Source organism: Oryx dammah, unplaced genomic scaffold (assembly GCF_014754425.2).
Source record: "Oryx dammah isolate SB20612 unplaced genomic scaffold, SCBI_Odam_1.1 HiC_scaffold_4, whole genome shotgun sequence".
Taxonomy (NCBI): Eukaryota; Metazoa; Chordata; class Mammalia; order Artiodactyla; family Bovidae; genus Oryx; species Oryx dammah.
Window position 1 is genome coordinate 69006432 of NW_024070188.1, and position 11467 is coordinate 69017898.

The following is an 11467-nucleotide window of genomic DNA, read 5'->3' on the forward strand; positions in this document are numbered from 1 at the left end:
TAGAGTTTCAGCTTCAGCATATATTCAGGGCTGATTTCCTTCAGGATGGACTGGTTGGATCTCCTCGCAGTCCAAGGCACTACATTTTATAAATCTTAATAGAAACATTACTGACATCAGTAAAGTTTACATCTACAAAGTATTTTAATCATTTAAGGAACTTAAATATAAAATGCATCTTTGAAATTCTTTACAAAGTGTTGTATTTATTTAATTTATAGATGGAAATGGATCTTGTTTAGGACACCGAGGAGGGTTTCTTTCAATTTCATTATGGTACACACAGAATTTAGTGAAGAAAAAGAATAGCTCCCTTTGGAATAGATGACTGAGTCAGCTGTTTGAAATTCTTGGTGTAAAAGGTCCTTGGGCCTTGCAAGCTGTATAAAGAGGAAATATATTGGCTTCAATATTCCCAGTTCATTCTTTGCTGTGTCAGTGTTTTACAGATTTCAAGGCTTTTTTCTTTTTTTAATGAATATTTATGAAATTTGTTCCTGTCATTCAACAACAGGTTGTAGAGCACATCTTAGGGAAATTATCCTGCCTTGGTTCAAGAAAGAAAGATATAAAGATGAAAGATAGTGATGCCTTTAAAAAAACTCTGGAATTTTAGAGGGCAGATAAAACTGTATCACTGTAGCAATAAAAGAAGACAAGTAGGGTGAAGTTATTATTGAAAGAGAGGCACAAAGTGTTAGAGTAATTCTGACTTGAGAGACATAGCTTCTAGTTGGGAAAACTGGTAATCTGGGGACTGCGAGAATGGTAGAAAGGGGAAAAGGGCACCAGGGTTGGAAGGGACAGTTGGGTGGGTAGTGTTTTAGAAAAGGGATTAAGGCAGTATCACCAAGTAGTACTTATTAAAAGGAAAAATGTAGAATTAGGTCAGAGAATTTGGATTTCTCCTAAAAATTTTTGAGTGTGATGCTTTCTAGATTCAAAGAAGTTGTTAAAGGTTTTTGAGCAAAGGAGAGAGCCTCACTGTATCTTAGAAAGATTAATCCAGCCACAAAATGTAACATAGAGAGGTAGGTGGAAGGAACGGGGAGAACCAGGTATGGTGATGTTATTAATGCTATAGGCAAGATAATGAACAAGAACGGAAATGTCAGCAAGCATTAGTTGATTTGGGCAGTTAGAATCAGTGTAAAATAGTCACCGATATCTGGTTATCAGGGGTATATAAGAGAAGAAGAGGGAAGAGTTGGAGATGCTTTGCAAGATTTCAGCTAAGAGGACCAGAGGCATGGTTGCGAGCACCATTACCAGAAAGAGTGAAGTGAGGCTAAGGTTGGTTGAGACTGGACAAAAGGGACAGTGGGAGGGGATGAAGAGTTGTGCTCTAGATTTATTGAGATTTTGACATCTGTCAGCTCTCCAGCAGAGATGTCCAGCAGGCTCTTGGCAAGATAGTAGTAGGCTAGTATAGACAGTCCTAGACGTTTAAGAAAGCATTTGAGTAAGGAGTTTTAGGAACTTAGTTTAAAAGTCAATATTTCATGAGGCAATGAGTATAGTTATTATTTATTAATTTAGGCAGTGGAATTAAACCAAATGCCATGAAACCAAATTCATAAGGCTGAGAGACTTGTATCCAGTTAGATGATATACATGGAGGAAATGATGAGATGCTACTGGAAAGAAACCAATGGATATAATTTGAGCACAAGAGAAAGCTAAGTTTCAAATACAGAGGAGACACAGTAAACATCCGTAATACTAGGTCAGCAATGAATGAACAACAACAAAATGAATTAACTGATGCTGGATGTGTGTGCTTAGTCGCTCAGTTGTGTCCAACTCTTTGTGACCTTTTGAACTGTAGCCCACCAGGCTCCTCTGTCCATGGGATTTTCCAGGTAAGACTATTGGAGTGGGTTATCATTTCCTTCTCCAGGGGATCTTCCCAACCCAGGGATGGAACCTCCATCTCCTTGTGTCTCCTGCATTGCCGGAGGCTTCTTTACTCACTGAGCCATTGGGGAGGCCCCCAGTACCAGATAGAATCTTACAAAAATGTCCTTCTACCTTCATCAGATATTTCAAATACCCATACAGGCTACCTGGCATATGAAAATCTGTGTACTTACATAACTCTGAGTTGTGTTTTTATGGTGTACGTTTTCCATGGAGAAATTTGATAGGATCATTTGTTGGTAAGGCGTTTGTATATTTGATTCCTATGTGCATTTGATACTTGTGATTTTTCGACTTTGTTAATTCTCAGAATTGAAAACTTGAACTTTGTTAAGGAAGCATTTTGCCTGTTTTTGGTTTATAAACAGTATCTGACATAAAACCACTACAGTTAGAATTCCCTTAGATTTTTCAAAGGAAGTGGCTTAGACGCTTGAGGATTCAAGGGAAAAAATTGGTATGCTTTGTTCAGAGAAAAGCTACCAAGTTTATGAGGAAATGTAATAATAAAAATACTTGTGAATTGATTTGGTCTGAATATTTTTCCTAGTGCCTTTCAGTCGTCTGTTACTTATTAGAATCAATTCTATGCAATGTGGAACAAAGCATAAATTATTTCTTTGGATCAGCTGAATAAATTGTACCTTCCTTTTATACCTGCATATATGTCAGAAATGATTGGGAAACATTGAATAATGCTTAATTATTTTGAAAATAGAAACAAAATTGGAGATTTATAAAGCTTAGTCTAAGACTGAAATGGGAAAAATCAATTTCCAGCTGAAAATCTTTCCATTGACATTGGGCCAAGTAAATAGTTTTCTTTTGAGACAATATTTCTGTAGCTGTATCACAGAAATTAAGGCCTGACAGTGGCCAGTAAAGTTTCACTGCCTCAAACTTTTAAAGAAAGTGAATATAGATTTATAAAGTTCTTGATTAAAATATATGTAGATAAGAAACAAGGATTTACTATATAGCATAGGGAGTTATCTATGCTACCCAATATCTTTTAATAGCCTATCATGGAATATAAGCTACAAAAAAACACAGAAGACAAATCAGTATGCTCTATACCTGAAAGTAGCAGAGTATGGTAAATCAGCTATACTTCAAAATATATATATATATATATATTAAGTAATTGATATTTACTTAGAGAATTAATGAGACTGCTGATTTAAAATTTTCAACCAGTCCCCCTATAATCTCTAACCTTTTCCATTTGTTTTTCAGGTACTACAAAAATTATTTCAATAAATCTGAAAAGCTCTTATGCATCAGTAATAAAGCTTATGCATCAGTAATAAATAGTCCATAATTCTTAACATGACTTTTTACATAAACATAGGATATATTAACATTTATTTTGCCTGTAGTTCGTGGAGGAAACAGAGAAATATACAACCATTACAGGTCTTATATATGTATACAAACACATGAAATTATATATATGTGTAATTTTGGTAACAGGTATGCTAGAAAATAATTGTTTCAGCACCATATGGGCTGATTTTTACTTTCTCATTTAAAAGTTGTGGTATAATACACACATAAATATAAAATTTACTATCCTAGTAATTTTTAGGTATACAATTCTACATGAAGTACATTTCCATTATTATGCAACCATAGTCATCATTCATCTCCAGAACTCTTTTCCTTTTGTAAAACTGAAACTCTGCCTATTACACAATGACTTTCATTCCCTCTTTCCCTAAGACCCTGGCAACCAGCATTCTACTTGGTGTCTCTGATTTTGAATACTCTAGTTACCTCATAAAGGAAGAATCATACTGTGTATCTATTTTGACGACTGGCTTATTTTGCTTTGCATCTTGTCCTCGAGATTCATCCATGTTGCAGCGTTTGTCAGTTTCCTTCCTTTTTAAGGGTGAGCACTATTCCATTGTATGTTGAATAAGACACTTTGCTTATCCATTTTTCTGTTGATGGACATTTGGGCTGCTTCCATCTTTTGGTTTTGTGAATAATGCTGCTGTGAGTATGGGTGTACAGGGCCGAGTCCCTGCATTCAATTCTTTGGGGGCATATATATAAACATGACTTTAATCAGGTGTTTTATTCATCTCTTACAGTTTTTGTCCCTATGTATATTTCCTTTGCTATCTAAATGCATATAGTATGCTTTCATTATTGCATTCCTGGGAGGAATGTGGCAACTCATTTTTTGAAATGTATACAGAACTCCAGTGCTTGAAACTTCTCTCTGAAACCATTGGTTCTTATCTCACAAGAATTCCACTAAAGCTCTGCTAAAACCATGCTTATTTAGAACTTCCAATACTTGACTTTGACTTTTTCTTTGGTAGATATTACTTGATATTCAGTTCAGTTCAGTTCAGTTCAGTCGCTCAGTCGTGTCTGACTCTGCGACCCCATGAATCACAGCACACCAGGCCTCCCTGTCCATCACCAACTCCGGGAGTTCAGTCAGACTTGCGTCCGTCGAGTCAGTGATGCCATCCAGCCATCTCATCCTCGGTCGTCCCCTTCTCCTCCTGCCCTCAATCCCTCCTAGCATCAGAGTCTTTTCCAATGAGTCAACTCTTCGCATGAGGTGGCCAAAGTATTGGGGTTTCAGCTTCAGCATCATTCCTTCCAAAGAAATCCCAGGGCTAATCTCCTTCAGAGTGGACTGGTGGATCTCCTTGCAGTCCAAGGGACTCTCAAGAGTCTTCTCCAACACCACAGTTCAAAAGCATTAATTCTTCGGCACTCAGCCTTCTTCACAGTCCAACTCTCACATCCATACATGACCACAGGAAAAACCATAGCCTTGACTAGATGGAACATTCATTTATTGATTGCTGTCTGAACTGGGTTTTTTAGTTTATTGATTATCTAAATTGAGTCATCTAATTAGAGGACTTGGAAACAGTTGATTTTATTTTGATTGGTGTTTTGAGATAGAGAGTTTTTTATTCTATGAATCTTAATTTCCCACTCTGAGGCCTAGGGTTAGAGATTGGCTGATTCACAATCCATATCTTCTTGGGATATATCAACTGTCATTGTGGAGAAGAACAACCTGCCCTGGGAGGTGGGAGGATCTGGGATAGGACTGGTTTAACTAATCAGGTCACTTAACCTGTACCTATAATACATCTTGATATTTGAGCTGTAGAAATAAGGCTCTACAGCTGTTAAATTTGATGATTACCACCTGTGTGGAGAAGGAAGTGGCACCCCACTCCAATGTTTTTGCCTGGGAAATCCCATGGACAGAGAAGCCTGGTGGGCTATAGTCCATGGGGTCACCAGAGTCGAACACGACTTAGCAACTAAACCACCACCATCACCACCACCACTGTGTGTATGGAAAGTTGGTTACTACATTTGCAGCTCTTTTTCAAACAAACTTTTTATACTGAATGTGGGCATTAGAAACACTAACTCTCATATTTGAGATCTTTCCCTTTAACGGTGAATGCAAATCTTCATGACCTTCCCTTGATGTTAATGTGATGAATGGGTGAAGTTTTAACATACTGGCTTTTACTGATTTTTCAAAAAGTGCTGCATATATTTAATTTTTTTAAAAGTGGAAAAGATGTGTAGTGAGTATTTTTTTCCCATGAGACAAGTCACTGATACCAGTTTTTTTGTGTGTTCTAGGAACACTCAGTGTATTTCTTCTTATTGTGCAGTACAGCATATATATAGAATGATATATAAAGCATATATGTTCAGTATGAAGAATCGTAATAAAAACAAGCTCTGGCTCCTTCCTGGTGGCTCAGTGGTAAAGAATCTGCCTGTCATCGCAGGTTCAATTCCTGGTATAGGAGGATTCCACATGCCATGGAGAAATTAAGCCCACGCACCACAACTATTGAGCCTTTGCTCTAGAGGCCAGGAGCCACAGCTGCTGAAGCCTGCATGCCTTAAAGCCTGTGCTCCACGACAAGAGAAGCCACCACATTGAGAAGCCACACACAGCAGCTGGAGAGTAGCCCCCACCCTCCGCAACTCAGAGAAAAAGCCTGTGCAACAAAAACCCAGCACAAACAAAAATAAATGAATGAAACAGTTTTTAAATTAAAAAAAACCCAAGCCCTCAGGAAAGAGTTGTTGCCAGTCCTTTCAAGCTGTCTCTGTGTGCCTCCCTAGTTGGACCGGCCTCCTTTCTCTTAAGAATTGACCACAATTCTGACTTTTGTGGTGACCATTCTGTCTGTCCAGCAAAGTAGCAGGGACACTGAATCCTAAAAGCCCTTGCTAACATACATTTTTCAGATATAGAGACTGAGCCTCTAAAGCACTGATGAATTCTTCATCTTTTTTTAAACTACATTGTAGATGTTTCCGTGTAATTATAGTACTCCTGAGCTGAAACTTTGCTCCTCTTATCACCAGGACGTGATTTAGATATTTGAAAAATAATTCCACCTATAAGAGCACTTCAGAATTTAATATATTCATGTCATTTTAGACATATTGCACACCTGCTAATGCAGCATGGAACTTTGGAAAATGGAAGACAGTTTTTAAAAGTGTAGAGCATTCAAAAATGGCATCTGGGAATTACTAAATTTTTATTGTGAGAAGGATTAACATTCAAAAAGAGAGCTTAGTCTTACTTTGATGGTCTTCAGGGTGCTTATGCATAGCAGGTTATTAATAAGTATTTATTGAGTAGTTTTGAACTTAATGGTTCATTTGTCATTGGTGTTTTTCAATCATTCTGCACATCACTAATACATTTTCCCCTGTTTAGTGACTTGAGGACAGTATTGGCCTATCTGACTCTGTCTTTTGCTTTATTTTTCACCCTTCCTTATCTATCACTCAGCTCCCCATCTTTTACAATAAGCATCCTAAGAAGACTTTTTGGGCTTCTTTTGATCTGAGTGAGGAAAGGAAGAAGTATCTTCTTTTGAAGATACTTTTCTTATTTCAATTTTGGCTCTCTTGTCACTTTGTCCTTGTAGTGTATTAGAAATGATGTCCCCTGACACTGGTCACGATGGAGCAGAGACTGTCAGATCAACTATATTGAGAAGACTCTTCTCAGACCTGGTCTGTTACTGAGCCTGATTAACTGACACCCTCTCCCAGGATAAGAAAGGAAGGCACACTTCTGCAATTTCTTTACTAGAAGTAAAAACCCATGTGTGTATGTACACATGTAACTATTCATTTTAAGATGTTCTGGGCCTGCTCCTGAGTAACTTCCTGCCTGGAATTCACTCATTTCACCTGGCAAACTCCAGCTCTGCTGGTCCTTGGATATTTTTACCATACAGCTCATGTTCCAAGTGTTGGAACAAAGAGAGGAAGCTTGTAAAGAAATTTCATTTTACAGAACTTGTAAAATATTCATGGTTCATGATTCGTCATTCTTTAAAATTCAGAAACGACAGGGTAATTTGTGGGAACAAATAATTAAGGGAAAAACTGGTTTTGTGTTGGAAAGGAGGAGCAGGCAGAACAGAGAGCTGGGCGTAGATACTGGAAAATGATGGTAATTTAGCAGGTAATCAAAGATGTTGAGAACAGTGCTTGTCACGATTTCAAGGAAATATAGAATATTTTCTTTCATTTCATCTGCTGTGGGTCAGTTCTCCTTGAGTTTGCTGATTCTCCCATTTCTTGTTTGTGAGGGCTTCAAGTTCTTTTTTTTCCCTTTTATTAAAAAAAAAAAAAGTTTTCATTTTGTTTAAAATTTTGTTGAAATTCCAGTTGACATTGGGAAGGCAATAATGTCTTGTATGTCACTATGGCATACTAATGCTCTGAAAAGCAAAGCAAGGAAAAGAATTTAGAAGGAAGAAAAGCTAAATTTTCCATGGTGAAGTAATCTTGAACTTTTCTGAGAAATCCTGGAGAACTGACATTCAGATGTTAAGGGAAAAGTCCCTCAGATGTGTTGGCTTCTGAGGCACCTGAGGAGACCCTAGGGTACATCAAGACGTAAGGAAATTTATTAGTACCCGCATCTCTGTAAGCTCTGAGTTCCCTGAGGCTCATCCAGCCTTCAGAGTATCTTGAGAGAAAAAGTTCTGGCGAGGAAAAACTCAATTTTCTCTTAACTCAGTCCTATTAGAAAGCCACTTGCTCTAAAGGATATGAAAATCCTTTTTAAAAATTGGGATTTTTGGTTATTTGTCTTGTCTGGATTCTGCATGACAACTGTATCCAATAAAGAAGTCTTTTCTAAATACACTGCAACAAAAAAGGAAATTGAATTGAGAAACAGTATACAGAGTCTCTGGGCATTTCCCCTCACGCCCCGCCCCCTAAGTACAGTTGTCCCAGGTGTCTGCAGGGGATTGACTCCAGGACCTCCTGCAAATACCAAAACCCAAAGAGCCATATACATAGAATAGTTGAGTATTTGCACATGACCTATGCACATCTTCCTATGTACATTAAATCATCTCTAGATTACTTAAAATACCGAATACTTAGTGTAAATGCTATGTAATTAGTTGCTAGCACACAGAAAATTCAAATTTTGTTTTGTGGGACTTTTTGGAAGTTTTTTTTTTTTAACAGTTTTGATTTGAGGTTTGTTGAATCTGAGGAAGATCAACGCACAGATATGGAGAGCTGACTATATCAGAAATTTACAGCCAGATTAAAGAAAGGTTTTTATCTTAACTAAATGTTTCCCTGGGAAAATCCAGAAGTATGAGGACTAAAGTATTAGCAAATATGGCTTCTGTGTCCTCAGACCTTTATATTGTCTTTATTAACAGCAGAGATATACAGTTTTATAAAATATTGTTTTCAGTATTGAACCTCGGAAACTCACTTCTCAAATGGCTGCTAATATTTAGACTTACATGTTTATTTTCATTCTGTGGTAATAATGAGGACATACCAATGATTAGCTTTCACAAATGTTTGAGATGCTGTGTAAGAGTATACACCATTTTAAACTTTTACCTTTCTTTCAGTTTGCTTTTAGGCAATTAATAAATGGCATAATTTAGTACTTTGCCAATACTTCATTCCTTATTTGCAAAGAGGCATTTAAGAGAATGAATTGGGAGTGTAGATTTATAATTCTTTCACCTACTCAGTCAGATAATATAGTTTTTAAGGAGTTAGGAAACTTGAAATATAATCTCCCACTTCTCATTTTGAAAACAGAAATACATTATCTCTCAGAACTGTGGTATTGAATTATCCATTGTTTTGCAGTGAGGACATTTTCTCAGTGAACGCACAGTTTCTTTGAGATAGTCACCGAAATAATCATCTAAAAGAAACACCTACCATTTAATGTGCTATAATACACAAATATTCTCTTGAGTTCTGTTTGAGAGATTGACTGGATATTTTTAGTGATCTGTTAGGATAATTTTCATTCTTTATCTTCCCTGCAGTATGATAAATTCTTTCCAAATGATTTTATTCAACCCCAGGAAACTGAAAATAAATGAAAAAAATCTTATTTTGCACTTTCTCAGAAAATGTTTCATCAATACTTAACTGTTCTGTAATCTCACATATTGTCTGATTAGTATCTGCTTAGGAGGTGGAAGGTTCTGGAGTTTGATGGGCAGTGATAGGTATTCTGTTAGCTGCAGACACCCAGCTGTACAAGCTGGCGGTCAGATCAGATTGCCTAAGGCAATTCCTGCTGTCAGCCACCTCCAGATAGGTGTCCAGGCTGGTGGGTGAAGCACAAAGAGGACAAATCCAGGCATGGGATTTGTGGCACCCCATTTTATGGCACCCCACTCCAGTACTCTTGCCTGGAAAATCCCATGGACGGAGGAGCCTGGTAGGCTGCAGTCCATGGGGTCGCTAAGAGTCGGACACGACTGAGCGACTTCCCTTTCACTTTTCACTTTCATGCATTGGAGAAGGAAATGGCAACCCACTCCAGTGTTCTTGCCTGGAGAATCCCAGGGATGGGGGAGCCTGGTGGGCTGCCGTCTATGGGGTCACACAGAGTCGGACACGACTGAAGTGACTTAGCAGCAGCAGCAGCAGTCTCCCCAGTGGTCAAGAACTTGAGAATTTAGAGCTCTCCTAGGTGGTGCCAGTGGTAAACAAACGCCTGGCAATGCAGGAGACATAAGAGGTGCGAGTTCAGTCCCTGGGTTGGGAAGATTTCCTGGAGGAGAGCTTGGCAACTTGCTCCAGTATTCTTGCCTGGAGAATCCCATGGACAGAGAAGCCTGATAGGCTACAAGCCATAGGGTCACAAAAAGTCAGACATGACTGAAGTGACTTGCGCCCACATTCAAGTAAGGTAAATAGTAAATAGGTCATGAGGACAAGGGTGTAGAAAAATTCTGATAGGCGGACACCAAGAAGTATCTTGGATTGAAGAATTTGGGCATAGGAGCCCTGTGATCTGTTGCAAACCTGGTAATTGTTGCCTATCAATTTCTGACTACCCACTGAGGGCTGGTCATCCCTGGTTAGAGCTGCCATGTGGGTGACAACAAGAAGACTTTACAGTAATTATCCATGATTCATGGCTGGAATGGTTTAGATTCTTTCTGCTTCTGGCAGAGTTGGTTCAGAAATAGGATTTATAAGGTTGGGATCAATGAGTTCAGTGGAGGAAGGACTTGTTTTATTAATATATTAAAAAAAATTTTAACAGCTTTATTGAGATTTGATTCTCATACCATGTAACTTAACCCTTTTAAATTGTATAGTTCAGTGGTATTTAGTTTACTCATGCAATTGCACACCCATTATTACAGTCTATTTTAAATAATTTTTATCACTCTGAAAGGAAGTCCCCTAATGCCTTCCCAGTGTTTTCTAATCTCCAGCCCCCTGGCAACCTCGAATCTATATTCTATGTCTATAGATTTGCCATTCCACATATTTCATATGGTTTCATATGGTTTGTGGTACTCTTTGACTGGCTTTTTTCACTAAGCATCATATTTTCAAGAATTGTCCGTGTTGTAGTTTGTATCGGTATTTTTTTATTGCTAATATTCCATTGTAGGATATACCATTTTTTATATATTCATTCATCAGTTGATGGATATTTGCATTTTCTTCTTTTTTGGCTATTATGAACAATGCTGCTATGAATATTCCTATACAGTTTTTTTTATGTGAACATGTAATTTATTCTTGGATATTTCATGTAAGAGTAGGATTGCTAGGCTGGTTAATATGTTGTAATTTTTTTTATGTATTTGGGCCATTATCAGCTAATGTGAATTATTTTATCAATAACAAAACCTCAAATTATTTGTGGTTGCCATTAAAAGGCTTTTTGCTTTTAGTACAGTCAAGTTTTCTGAACTGTTAGTAGCTAGCCCTTCTTTTCTATCCAGATTTTTAAAATATTTAAGCCTATTCTGAATTTCTTTGGCTTGTGGTCTCTTTGGCAGTTATTCTGTTACTTTTTTATAAGAATGTGATGACTTTTGGCACCATATAAGGGTTCTTGCTTATAATTTATATATATGAATTTTAAGTGTCTTACGAATGGTAATATATTATGTTGACTTTTTTGAACAGAAAATTCTAAGGTATAATATGTTACAAGTTGTTGATAGTTTCCTTACACTGAAATGCAAACTCCCATGATTTG

General features: G+C 37.5%; 1 protein-coding gene across 12 annotated transcripts in view; it reads left to right on the forward strand.

Moving 5' to 3' along the window:
• UTRN (utrophin) overlaps positions 1–11467 on the forward strand; it is a 547129-nt gene that overhangs the window by 334978 nt on the left and 200684 nt on the right. The window lies entirely within an intron of this gene.